Genomic DNA, 14,978 nt, shown 5'->3' with positions numbered 1-14,978 from the left:
TTAATTTCTTTTAGTTAAAACTAATGTTTTAAAATTTGGTCTTTCTGTTGCTGGATGAGGAAAATTAAGGCTAGAGCATATTTAGATCAGATATTATTTGCTTTTTAGAGATAATCTGTCTTGAAAACAAGTCTTGAAAATCAATATTAATTTCAAAAGTACTCTTCCTGAAGTAAACACATTTGACTTGTTTTCTTTTTAATACAATTAAATCCATATTTATGATCAGTATCCTTAGTCCCTGGCACCATCCTGGGCCTTGTTGAGGACAGGCTGAAGAAGTTCAAGGTGCTATGCTTGCCCCTAAAGGATCTACACTCTCACTGGTGAGGCTAAACACACATAAAACGGTGACACAGCAGACAGAACATGCTAAAACGCTGTGGGTAGATGTGGTGTAGAATTCACACTGCCTGGATTTCAATCTTCATCTACTGCTTATTAGTTGTATGATTCTAGGCAAGTCATCTAACCTCCCCATGCCTCATTTTCCCATCTATAAAATGGGAATAATGATGGTTACTTGGGCTTCTCAGGTGGCACTAGTGGTAAAGAACCTACCCATCAATGCAGAAGGAAGACACACAAGTTCAATCCCTGGGTTAGGAAGATTCCCTTCCTAATGGCATGACAATCCATTCCAGTATTCTTGCCTGGAGAATTCCATGAGCAGAGCTGCCTGGCAGGCTATAGTCCATAGGGTTGCAAAGAGTCAGATACCACTGAAGTGACTTAGCATGCAGCACGCATGATGGTCAATTAACACATCTAATGTGAAGAGCTGACACATTTGAAAAGACCCTGACACTGGGAAAGATTGAGGGCAGGAGGAGAAAGGGACGACAGAGGATGAGATGGTTGGATGGCATCACCAACTCAATGGACATGAGTTTGGGTAGACTCCGGGAGTTGGTGATGGACAGGGAGGCCTGCCTGGTGTGCAGCAGTTCATGGGGTTGCAGAGTCGGACACGACTGAGTGACTGAACTGAACTGAACTGAATGTTCTTAGGATAGTAGGTCAATAATTTTTAGCTCTTAAATAAATAGATGCATGTAAACCTAGTGTGAATTTTTGAAGGGAGAGATTTCTTTGAGTTAGAATGCTTATGGGTATTTCCATGGAAACTTAATGGATGAGATTGATTTTGAGTTTTGAAGTACAAAACAAGTTAGAAATATGATTGCTTTTGTACTTACGGCGTCCCTTCTGAAGCCAAGTTGATAAACCACTGCCCTATCTGACAAGAATCTATCAGTAGTGGACCTTTTACTCCATAATCAGAACTTTTAAAAATTATAAGCTAATATGTTTATTGGGACTTCCCAGGTGGTGCTAGTGGTAAAGAACCCACCTGCCAACGCAGGTAGATGTAAGAGATGCGGGTTTGATCCATGGGACGGGAAGATACCCTGGAGGAGGGCATGGCAACCCACTCCAGTGTTCTTGCCTAGAGAATCCCATGGACACAGGAGCCTGGTGTGCTACAGTCCTTAGTGTTATACAGAGTTGGACACAACTGAAGTGACTTAGCACTCATGCGGTATGGTTATTATAAAACATTTAGAAAATATACAAGTACAAGGAAGAAAATATAGTTTTATTTATCCCTTGTTGACATATTCTTATATTTCTTGTCTTTTTTCTCCTGTGCCTATATTTACCCAAAATACGGTGATGGTATATATAGTTTTGTGTTCTGCTTTTTCATTTAATTTCAAATGATAGCATTTTCCATTGCCATCAGTTATTCTTTAAAAATGTTGCTTTTCATGTTGACATCATATTCCATCATATGAAATGCCTTGGTCATTTATTGATATAACTGATTATTTATAATTTTCCTCTATTATATAAAAGTGATAACTAAGATTTTTCCACATAGGTCTTTGTGAGATTCTTTATTATTTTCTCAGAATAATGAACCCTATAAACGCCTTATAAAACTGGAAATAGAACTGCCATATGACCCAACAATCCCACTTCTGGGCATACACACCGAGGAAACCAGATCTGAAAGAGACACGTGTACCCCAGTGTTCATCACAGCACTGTTTATAATAGCCAGGACATGGAAGCAACCTAGATGTCCATCAGCGGACAAATGGATAAGGAAGCTGTGGTACATATACACCATGGAATATTACTCAGCCATTAAAAAGAATTCATTTGAATCACTTCTAATGAGATGGATGAAACTGGAGCCTATTATACAGAGTGAAGTAAGCCAGAAAGATAAAGACCAATACAGTATACTAACACATATATACAGAATTTAAAAAGATGGTAACGATAACCCTATATGCAAAACAGAAAAAGAGACATAGATGTACAGAACAGACTTTTAGACTCTGTGGGAGAAGGCTAGGGTGGGATGTTCAGAGAGAATAGCATTGAAACAAGTATACTATCAAGGGTGAAACAGATCACCAGCCCAGGTTGGATGCATGAGACAAGTGCTCAGGGCTGGTGCACTGGGAAGACCCAGAGGGATGGGATGGGGAGGGAGGCGGGAGGGGGGATCAGGATGGGGAATACATGTAAATCCATGGTTGACTCATGTCAGTGTATGGCAAAACCACTACAATATTGTAAAGTAATTAGCCTCCAATGAATAAAAATAAATGGAAAAACAAAACAAAACAAAAAACGAATGTATTGAATTAAAGAATAAGGATGTTTTTAAAACTCAATGTTTATGGTTAAAATGGTTTCAGAAAACAAGTTATATTCTTGCTACCAATATGTAAGAGTTTTATACATTTCACCTTATACTCACTAAAATTAGTATTATCGTTTTTAATCTTTGTTTAACAGATGAAGCATAGCATTTTCCTTTAATTTATAATTATTTACTTACTAGTGAGGTTGAGCTTTTTTCATATATTTCTTTTCTCCAATTTCTCCATTTGTGATAGTGCATACCCTTTGTTCAATTTTGGGTGTGTGTGCTTGTTGTTTGTATCTGCTTGAATGAGCTTTTTACACCATATGATAGTGACTCTTGGTTGTATTTATGCCAAATGATTCTTATTTGGCTTGGATACACATGAGTTTTCCATTCTTATAAAGTAAGCTTAAAATTTTTGCACTTGTAATTTCTTTCTTTGTTTTTCAATTTAGAAAGTCTGAAATTTTGTCTTAAGAACTCTGTGTAAGAAACTAAATTTTTACTAAAGAGAGGCGGAAGAGATGCTACATCATTATGATCTCTTTTCTCCTGTTCTTTCTCCTCCTACTGCAAAAGAATCTGTGTTGATCAAAGGCAATTCATGGTCAATTTTTTGAAAATACATTTTTGTCAATTCCAAAGTTTCTACTCTTGGTTCACAACAGTTTCTTGTTGAGCCTGTTGTATATCCAGTAGCCAGGTTAGAGAATATTTTCCCATAAGCTAGTAAAAAAAAATTATAGGATGTTGCTCGACAAAGATTCAAATTTTGGAAAAGCAGTTAAAATTTTTTATTTTGTTTTTGACTCAGTTTGCCTATGGCTGGACAGAATTCAATCCTGTTGGATTTGCTCTTGTTGCTGTTGATTAAATCTGTTCTGCAAAGAAACCTACAGTGCACATGGTCTCATCATTTGTTTCCTGGGAAGACTGATTTCTACCCTCTATGTTGCTTTTCAGCAGGTCTGCCATAAGTGGCAGAGAATTGAGGGAAGCCTACACAATCATATCTCACAGGAGGTTTGATGTAAAAGAGACTAAATCTTAGCATTGTTCCCCAAATTATTTTAAATGTCAGCTTAAAAGGCTTTTAAGATTTTTTTTTTTTTTAATTTTGAACGGAAGTATTAACTGTAACCGCCAGGGGCAGTTAGTTTGAGAAAAGCAATACTGTGCATCTTAAATTGGGCAAAAATTTTTATGACTCAAATTCTTCATTTATTATACCCAGATGGTGAGAGCGGGCTGCTGTCTCTGATGCCCTGGTAGAAACAAACCATCTTTTTCTATGATGGAAGCCTCACTGAGAAGTTTAAACATGGTGCCAACATTGCTTTTTATTTAGCATCTTCCCTGGTGCTTTATAGCGGAGCATCTTTAACTTATATAAAATTCATTGAATTCCCTGAGGTTAAAGCTCTTCCTGAAAATTGCAGTTGCCTATATATGCATTGACTAAGAAGCCAACTAAAGGTTTTGCTTTATAAAATAACTACCTCCCTGAAAAGATGAAGTAATCATTTGTTCATTCAACAAACTATTTGTTCATTACCCAGTAAGTACACGTAGAAGGCAATGGCACCCCACTCCAGTACTCTTGCCTGGAAAATCCCATGGATGGAGGAGCCTGGTAGGCTGCAGTCCATGGGGTCGCTAAGAGTCGGACAGGACTGAGCTTCTTCACTTTCACTTTTCACTTTCATGCATTGGAGAAGGAAATGGCAACCCACTCCAGTGTTCTTGCCTGGAGAATCCCAGGGATGGGGGGCCTGGTGAGCTGCCATCTATGGGGTCGCACAGAGTTGGACACGACTCAAGCGTCTTAGCAGCAGCAATAAGTACAAGATATCCTAATGGAGTTAGGAAAAGAAGTTGTTGTAAAAAGTTAAGTATGAAAACTGGAGAAAAAGTTTAAAAGTATAAGTCAAATCTTAATGGAAAATTCATTTTGAGAAAAATTTTAGAAATCAAATATACTTGTTTAACATAGCTTCAATATTGGCTTCACGTGTGTAGTCCTTAATAATTATAAAGTTATGTTTACATATGATTTCTCATTTAATTTATACAACTTTTGGGGAGATAGGTAGGAAAGACATTACTCAGCTTCATTTATGTTTACATATGATTTCTCATTTAATATATACAACTTTTGGGGGGGATAGGTAGGAAAGACATTAATCAGCTTCATTTTTACAGGTTGATAAGTTGATAGCTAAAGTTACATGGTGGTGTCTCAGTGGTAAAGAATCCACCTACAATGCAGGAGATGTGGCAGGAGCCACGGGTTTGATCCCTGGGTCAGGAAGATCCCCTGGAGAAGGAAATGTCAACTCACTCCAGTATTCTTGCTTGGGAAATTCCATGAACAGAGGAGCCTGGTCCATGGGGCTGCACAAGAGTTAGACACAACTTATCAACTAAACAAAAACAACAAAAGTTACATGGCTAGAAAGAGATGGAGTCGAGAATCAAAAGTAGGTCTTTTGAGTCTTAGGCTGACTTCATTCCTTCTCTACTATAGTGCTGAAAGAGGGGAAAATAGTAAATAACTATATTTACATGTGTGAGACTTTAAAGGTTAGGGTAATTGCTTTCATGATTTTTCTTTTTAAAAATTAATGTATGTGACTTCCCTGGTGGTCCAGTGTACTTGGGTTTGATCCCTGGTCAGAGAACTAAAATCCTACAAGCCTTGGGACAAGTAAGCTCCTGCACCACAACGAAGACTTGATGCAGCCAAATAAATTTTTTTTAAAAATTAATGTAAATTAGGGAATTGCTAAGTTTTCATCTCTTAATAAAAATGAAAGAGTAGCTATGGTTTAAATATAGTTAGACTATAGAGAAATTTCATAATATTTCAAATTTAACATGGAACACATATTATTACAATTTTATTTTTAAGGAGGGAGAAGCCCAGGTTGTTTTACCTAAGAATTGCATCCGGATTTCCTTTTATTTTTTTCTATTACATTTGATAATAAAGTTTATCAAGGAATGCAAAGCTGAACTGGCAAATAATTGTAGCCATGATCACCTTAGGGATTTCTTCTCTGAGGGTTATGTGGATGGACAATGACAGGCTGGATTATGTGCTGCTGAAACCACTGTAGTGTGTTGGGAGAATGAGCAACAGATCCAGCATTTTGGTTATTTGACTTAGTGTGGATTTTAACTAAACCCAAAGCTGGAAAAAAATTTTAGTCATGGTGCTTTTGTTCAGTCGAAAGCAGATGGGAAGAAGACTGTCATCATTTATACTTGGGATACAGTACAGACCTGAAAAACAATTGTTTAAGGGTCATAAAGCCAAGGAACTAGAATGTAATCAATTCATTTCAACAAATGTTTATTAAGTGCCTCCTCTGGGTTAGGCACTGTGCTGGTACCTAGGACAATAGTAGAAATGAAGTGGAAAAAACAGCCTCTGCAGCCATAGAGCTATAGACCAGGAGAATTACTGATATTAAATATGTGATTAACTATAAGAATGATAAGTGTCATAAATAAGAAAGGACAGAGGACTATAGGAATGAAGATGAAGGGGATTTAATTTAATCTAAGGTTTGAGGGAAGACTTTAATCTTTAAAAAATTCTTAAAGACAAAACCAGAAGGATTTAGGAAAACCAAGGTGTGATGGCTATTTTTTTGTGTCAATTTGACAGGGCCATAAGGTGCCTAGATATTTGGTCAAACATTATTCTGGGTGTGTCTGTGAGGTGAGATTAACATTCTGGATGAGATTAACATGAGACTGTGTAAAGCAGATTGCCCTCCCTAATGTGGGTGGCCCTCATCCAACCAGTTAATGAATTTAAAGAATGTGTTTTAAATGTTTTTGTATCCTAGAGCTGTTTTTTTCTCAAGTAATTGGGTCATGCCTTAGGATTAATTTTTGTTGTTGTTGTTCAGTCCCTAAATTGTGTCTGACTCTTTGTGACCCCGTGCGCTGCTGCATGCCAGGCTTCCCTGTCCTTCTGGAGTCTGCTTAAATTCATGTCCATTGAGTCAGTGGTGCTATCTAACCATCTCATCATCTACTGTCCCCTTCTCCTTTTGCCTTCAACCTTTCCAGCATCAGGGCCTTTTCCAATGAGTCCACTCTTTGTATGAAGTAGCCAAAGTATTGAAACTTCAGCTTCAGTAGCAGTCCTTTCAATGAATATTCAGGGTTGATTTCCTTTAGGATCAACTGGCTAGATCTTGCAGTCCAATGGGCTTTCAAGAGTCTTCTTCAGCACTGCAATTCGAAAGCATCAACTCTTTAGCACTCAGCCTTCTTTATGGTTCAACTTTCACATCTGTACATGATTACTGTAGCTCTGACTATATGGACCTTTGCCAGAAGTGATGTCTCTGCTTTTTAATACTTTGTCTAGGTTTGTCATAGCTTTCCTTTCAAGGAGAAAGTGTCTTTTAATTTCATGGCTGAAGTCACCGTTACAGTGATCTGGGAGGCCAAGAAAAGAAAATCTGTCACTGCTTCCAATTTTACCCCTTCTATTTGCCATGAAGTGGATGCCATGATCTTCATTTTTTGAATGTTGAGTTCTAAGCCAGCTTTTTCACTCTTCTCTTTCACCCTCATCAAGAGGCTATTTAGTTCCTCTTCACTTTCTGCCATTAAAGTGGTATCATCTGCACACCTGAGGTTGATATTTCTCCCGGAAATCTTGATTCCAGCTTGTGCTTCATCCAGCCCAGCATTTAACATAATATACTTTGCATAGAAGTTAAATAAGCAAGGTGACAATATACAGCCTTGTCATACTCCTTTCCCAATTTTGAACCAGTTTTTCCATATCCAGTTCTAACTGTTGCTTCTTGACTCTCATACAGGTTTCTTAGGAGACAGGTAAGGGTATGGTATTTCCATCTCTTTAAGAATATTCCACAGTTTGTTGTGATCTATATAATCAAAGTCTTTAGTATAGTCAATGAAGAAGAAGTTGATTTTTTTTTTCTGGAATTTCCTTGCTTTCTCTATTAATAATATGTATCAAAGGTACAAAGTTACTAAATATTAAGCTAATAATTTATTAAACATTTAAAATAGTCACTGAAGTTTAAAAACACTGATTTCATATTGCCACCCAGTAGAAGAATCTATCTATATATACACATTTATTTATAATTATATATACGTAGAAGATTTATCAACTATATACAACCACAGTTATATCAATAACTGTATACTGTAGAAAGGATGAATCTTGCAGATAAGTAGTCAGTTATCCAGAAAGAGTATGAGTTACCAGTCAGCCAGTAAACACTAGTAAATATGATGTCATAGTATTGGGAGTAATAAATATATGGTAAAAACAAAAGAAATAGACAATGTGGCATTTTCCCACATAGCGCTTACAATCTAATCCTAAAGCAGATCAAGTACCTTGACTACAGCCACTAAAAGGACTTTTAGACTAGTACAAATTTTTTCAGTGGTGCAAACTAAAACTCACATGGAAAGGGATGTGCAGGGCCAGGGAGAACAGAATTAGGTGGGGTTAACTCACTCAGGACATATTTCTTAACAATAAACCAAGTTAAGGTGTTCCTGCCAGCCATGGGGATTCAGTGAACAGGAGGCATAGTTCCTCCTGGAATTTAGGCTTATAACACCTTTAGGACCTAGTAAAGCAAAGTCACCCCCTAACTATCCAGTGATACTTGTGATAAGTCTCAAAAAGAAGTCTGGATGCTGTGAGCAAGTATGAAGAAGGTTAGAAAAGACTTTTTAGAAGTGATGTATCAGTTTTGACAGGAAGAAAGAATAGGAATTGACCTGACTGAGGGAGAAATGGGAGAGGTCTTTTACCCACAGAGGGAAGACGCCCATGTGGAAAGGAGAGCAACACTTCTGGAGAATTGAAAGGTTAGCATATGTGGGGTGCATGGCGAGTTAGAGGGAGAGCTAAAGAAGATGTGCTAGAAAATGTGGGCCTTGTAGGATCTAAAAATATGGGAAGGCCATGATAGGCTTCAAGCAAAAGAATGATGTGAACAGAAGTTCATTTTTAAAAGATGGGTCTACCTTGTGGAGAATGGATTGTAGGAGAGGAAGAATGGAAACAAGATCAACAGTTTGAATTGTTACAGTTCTGTAGGCATCAGGTAACAGTGGATTATCCTGGAGTGTTAGTGGTGAACATGGAGTAAGGAGGACAGATAAATACATTTGCTGCCAAGGTGGAATCAACAGAGTGACTACATGCAGGAAAATATGGAAAGGGAGGAACCAAAGTGATGCCAGAGTTTTGGTTTGGGTATCTGGGAAGGTGGTAGAGTCATTTACTAATCTGTGGAAAAGGAGAGAGGGGTTGATTTTGAGAACAAGGTTTGAGTTAAACAGAGGATACTGCTTGAAGGAGTTGAGAAGTGAGAAAGCACTCCATACTTTGGAAGGAAATGTTATTTAAGGACGTGAAGACAGAAGGAAGGCCATTAATAAATGTGGCTGCTTGTAGAGGAATGAAAGCAGAGGCGAAATCAATTGAAATGGAGAAAAGTGGAAGACCATCTCAAAAGAAAGGCAAATGTACTTGAACTCAACTTGTTGTACCTTAGAAGAGCTGAAGTGGTACTGAAGGCCACTGCGTAAAGGTTAGCTTAAAAATTGTCCTAGTGTCTATGCTCAGGATAAATCCTGTGGGGGAGGCAAGAAGGAGGTACCCTTTCCTAACCTGACACCCTGAGGACATCCAACAGTGACAAAAAATGAATAGAACAACATGCTACTCTTGGATATTCAATCCTGTTCAAATATTTGAACAGGGAAAGAGATTGTAAATAGTGGGGAGAAGGACTCCAGACAGAAGAAATCCCCTAGGAGTTGGTCTGAAAACAAAAACAATAGCAACCGTAGTAGCAATGAATGCAACTACCATTCATTGTGCTTTTAAAATGTGCTCACTAAGCACTTACTTTGTTCGATTTAATTTAATTTGTGCAATCACTTTGTGTTAAGCGTATTTTTAAATCTCCACTATTAGTGAGAAAACAGAGCTCAGAGATATAGTTAACATCTCAAGCATCAAGCAATGATGAAGTGACAGAGGCATGATATAGGTTTAGATTTGATAAACTCTAAAATCCTTGTGCTTTACCACTGATTGCTCCAAATCATTTCTGGCCTCTAGAAACATCAGGAGGTCCAAGGTTTGTATCTGTTCCAGGAAGAATCTAGAGATGGCTCTGAGCCCACCATCTATACCAACCTTCCAGATCCCTCTGGGGTCCCACTGCAGTGGAAAGAGCTGTTTAGGGTTAAAGGATACGTGAGAGGGCTGGACGTAAGAATAGGGGAGGAACTGAAACCTCGCCATTCCCTCTCCTCTACCCCAAGTACTCCCACAATATCTACCTTAAAGTTTGATGCACTGATTACTGCCTTGGGTTTCATTCTCTGAACCTCTAGGGGTAAGAAAGACTTTTTGTTCAGATAGCCCTCCTCTACCATCCCACGTGCCTTCTGAGAAGTGACAGCACTGGTAAAATGTCAATGCACATGGGCTTCCCCACACACTGCCCAGCCCTCTGTGAGGCTAGAGGAGGTGGTTGAAGAGATAAGGATGAGGACTACAGAGGGAACTTTTAGCTTTAACAGCCAGGAGACAATGGCTTCTTCCATGGAAGGTTGTGACTAGACACAAGAAAGTATAGAATTTAAACTATACTCCACTGGCCACAGGTAGTAAATGACCACCACTCCTTTCTCTTGTATGAAAATGCAACTGATGGTATATATCACAGTAATGTCGATAACGACTGCTTTGTGACCTCAGGAATTTCATTGTTAAAAGCCATACACCAAAAAAAAAAAAAAAAAAAAGCCATACACCAGAGTAGAGGATGGTAATTATGGAAGAGAAGATGGGTTTTACCAAGTATAACTCAATCTAACATTTTGTCTTAACAAATCTTGAGTTTCAAACCTATTCTACTTATTGGGAATTCAAGTTTTCATGTCTTTGCAACACTAAGCTTCCTGTCACTACCGAAAAAGGACTTTAGAAGACTTACAAGGCTTCATAGACTTCAAATAAGTCTTATGAAACAACATGTTCACGTGTTAAGTGTAAATGAGTCAGAAACATAAGGATTAAATTTCCCTTAAAATACACAGGGGTTTGAAAATGAAGGGAAAAATGCTGAGGGCAAAACGTGTTTTGGATTTTGGCAAACCCAAAACATTTGAAAAAAATTGGTTTGATGTTTGATGAACTCTAAATACAGCAGAGTTTGCTCATCTCTCATTGTAATGAAGACCAATAGGCCATTTTTTCTGTGTGTGTGAAAACATAGAATCTCACTGGAGCTGCCTCTGGACCCCTCACTACTGTACAACCTGACTGATTTTCATTTCACTAATTCACAAACTTCCTTACTCAAATGATGGTTGGTGGTCTCCCCCACATGAGTTCTCAGCAAAGACATAATAAGAGAATACTGGAGAAGACGTCTGGGATTACTAAGACTTCATTAGTCTTATAAAATGTACTTCAGGGCACAACCACTGTTCAATAAAACATTAGCATAAATCATTAAAATGGAACCATGCCTTGTCAAGATAAACAAGAGGAGTGTGTTTTATGTGGCATTGTCCTTTATTCCTTTAAATTGGTTCTTTCACTCGCTAATTTGCAAAACTGAACAATCAGACATTCTGTGGCATGAATTAAAGCAGTGGGATTACTCCATTCATAGATTTCCCATCAATACTCCCAATTTTCATCAAAGTTTCTAAAGTTGTAAAGCTGGGAATAGTTTGGTAGATGCTTTAGGGGCTGTGACAGTAGCAGGAGTTGAAAAAAAAATGACAGTACTCTTTTTCCTCCTGAAGTGTTTGTGGGGGCCTATGAGAGATCAGAGTTGCCTTAGATCTCTGATGGGCAAACAGTGATTCTCCCATGAAAATTATTCTGTCTGTTGTTTATGTTGTCCTCTGATTTGAACTGAAATTACTTTATCCTTAGACTGCCCTGCTAGTCAGACTTGTGTGACTTTTAAAAGGCTCTTTTATAACGTGTATCAGGAAATGTTTCAAAGACAGGTTGCTATAAAAATATTAACAAGAGACACCATGGATTGAGTTAGTTCTGTGACAAGCTCATTGCATATGCTACACAGTAGAAAGTTCTATGACAGAAGTGCGATTATCTCCATTCTGCGGTTGAAGAAATGGAGGTTCAGTGAATTAAGTCATTGTGATAGAGTTGATATTTTAACCATTTGTTTATATAATAAATACTTAGTAAACAATTGGTTTGTGTCAGGCATTATTCTGGGTGTTGGGGATGTAATGATGAACAAGACATAGCCCCTGCCCTCACAGGAAGAAGACCTTTCTTTCCTGTGAGCCAGTTCTTGACTGTTGTACACATTCTAGATAGTTTTTAGGTATAGAGGAACAGCAATAAAGACTTTATATTAATTTCTTTGGGATTTGGCTCATATAAGAATTTTTAGTTATAGGAAAAAAGCTGTTGATAGGATATTATTCTTCAGATAGAAAAAAGTTGTCAAAGAAAAGAAAACCTCTTATGAAGCAGTTACCCATTCCATTCTGTAAATTAGATGACCCTAAATTTAAAACTGCTGCTAAATACACTGATATGGACCATGAGTTTTTAAGAATTGATTTTAAGAACTGTAGGTCTGGAGGATGTCCTCTCCTGCCTTACATGCCCAGTTGAAAAAGAACTTTGCTTTATATCTGTTAGCAAGTACTTGTTGGCATCCTTATGACTTTCCTAAGTGACTGATTTGAAATGTTATTGATTTGAGGGTAAATTGTAAGTGAAAAAACTTTTAACCCAGAAACCTTTGGACTGAATACCTCAGCTGCATTTTAAAAAATTTTCCAGGGTTTAAGAATTTGGGGATGGAAAAGGACCTACAACAGCCCTCTTACTTTACAGAAACTGGGAAACTGATCCTAGAGATCTGAGATACACACTGTCCTCCTGAGGGCAGGCCTGTTCTAAATCCCCCATGAAAGGAGCTACACTAATTTTTCTTAGACTAAATTTTACTGATTACCTGTTCTCTGGAGTTATTCTTACCCTTAAGACTGAGGTATTACATAGAAACTCCATTCCATGTTTGTGGGGAGTAAAGCACTTTTTCTAAGCTTTCTGTAAATTTCTAAGTGCTCATATTCCCGTACCCACCTCTGGCCCCCAGTTCCCATGTTCTGTTTGTGGACGATCACATCATCCATCACATGATATTCCTGTACATTGTGTATTTGCTTACACTTGGAACTCTGAGCTTTTACTTCCTTTTACCTCTTACACACAGAGGAAGATCCAAACGAACAAATCAGAAAACCACTTATATGAAGTCTCCATGTATTTATCAGACTTCACTGAGGTTTTGATAAAATGGTAAGGATTGAATATTGCAAAATCATAACACTGGATATTGGACATCCTTAATCTTCAAATTATCCTTGTCCCTTTCAACAAGTAAGGCTCAGTCTCCAGGCATGTTACCCCAGAGCTCTTTCTTTCTCTTTCTGCTCCTACTTCCTCTTCTATCTCCTTCCTCTTGGAACAAAAGCCAAGTTCTTCTATGTTCTCTATTAGTTTTTAATTGAGATACAGTTCACATACCATAAAATTCACCATTTTAAAGTGAAAAATTGAATTTTAAGAATTATTATTTATTTATTTTTGTGCTGTGCTGGGTCTTCATTGCTATGCATGTGCTTTCTCTAGTTGTGGCAAGCGGGGGCTACACTTCATTGCGGTGCATGGGCTGCTCATTGCAGTGGCTTCTCCTGCTGTGGAGCACGGGCTCTAGGGCACAAGGGCTTCAGCTGTCATGGTGCATGGGCTTAATTGCTCCACAGCATGTGGAATCCTCCCAGACCAAGGATCAAACCAATGTCCCCTGCATTGGCAGGTGGATTCTTATCCACTGTGCCATAAGAGAAGTACCAATTCTTTTTTAAATATATTCACAAAGTTGTACAACAATTGGGGCTTCCCAGGTGGCGCTAGTGGTAAAGAACCCACCTGCCAATTCAGGAGACATGAGACAGAGACCTGGGTTTGAACCCTGGGTTGGGAAGATCCCCTGGAGGAGGCATGGCAACCCACTCCAGTATTCTTGCCTGGAGAATCCTCATGGACAGAGGAGCCACAGTCCTTAGGGTCGCAAAGAGTTGGACATGATGGAAGTGACTTAGCAGGCATGCACGTGCAAAAATTACCAATACCTAATTCCAGAATATGTTAATAACCTTAAAATGAAACTCCATATCCATTAGCAATTCTCATTCCTCTAACACCCAAGCCCCTGGAAAACATGAATCTACCTTCTGTATTTATGGATTATCTATTGTGAACATTTCTGGAATCATTGGGTCTGCCTTCGTTCACTTAGCATAATTTTTTCAGGGTCATCCATGTTACAGTACATATCAGTACTTCTTTCCTTTGCAGAAGGAAATGGCAACCCACTCCAGTATTCCTGCCTGGAAAATTCCATGGATGGAGGAGCCTGGTGGGCTACAGTCCACGGGGTCTCACAGAGTCGGACACAACTGAGCGACTTCACTTTCAAAATGTCACTGTACAGATATATCTCATTTGTTTGTTCATTCACCAGTGGCTAAATGGATATTTTCATTGTTATAGACATCCTAGCTTATGTGCAATAATATCTCATTGTGTTTTTTATTTCCATTTCCCTAGTGGCTAATGATGTAGAATATCTTTTCTTATGCTTATTGGTATCTGTATATCTTCTTTGAAAAAATGTCTATTCAAATATTTTGTCCACTTTAAAAACTGAGTTATTTGTCTTTCAAAAATTTTCAATTTTCATTTTAAAATGTTCTCATATATTCTGAATGTTAGGCCCTTATCAGAAATATGATTTGCAAACATGTTTTTCTATTTTATGGGTTGTCGTTTGACCTTTTACATAGTATCCTTTGAAACCCCCAAGTTTTTAATGTTGAAGCCAAATTTATCTATTTTCAATTTGGTTGCTTTGCTTTTGGTGTCATATCTAAGAAACTATTGCCTATTCCAAGTTACAAAGATTTACACCTATGTTTTCTTCAAAGTATTTTATAGTTTAGCTCTTTTATTAAGTCTTCGGTCTATTTTGAGTTAACTTTTGTATATAGTGTGAAGTGGGGGTCTAACTTTACTCTCTTGCATGCAAATATTCAGTTGTCCCAGTTCCATTTGTTGAAAAAAAAAATGATCCTTTCCCCACTGAATTGTCTTGGCACCTTTGTTGAAAACCCAGGTGACTATTAAATGTATGAATTTACCTTTATGTTC

The sequence above is a fragment of the Cervus elaphus genome, chromosome 12 (assembly GCF_910594005.1).
Source record: "Cervus elaphus chromosome 12, mCerEla1.1, whole genome shotgun sequence".
NCBI classification, from domain to species: Eukaryota; Metazoa; Chordata; class Mammalia; order Artiodactyla; family Cervidae; genus Cervus; species Cervus elaphus.
The sequence above is the reverse complement of the archived record's forward strand: the minus strand, read 5'-3'. Positions refer to the sequence as shown.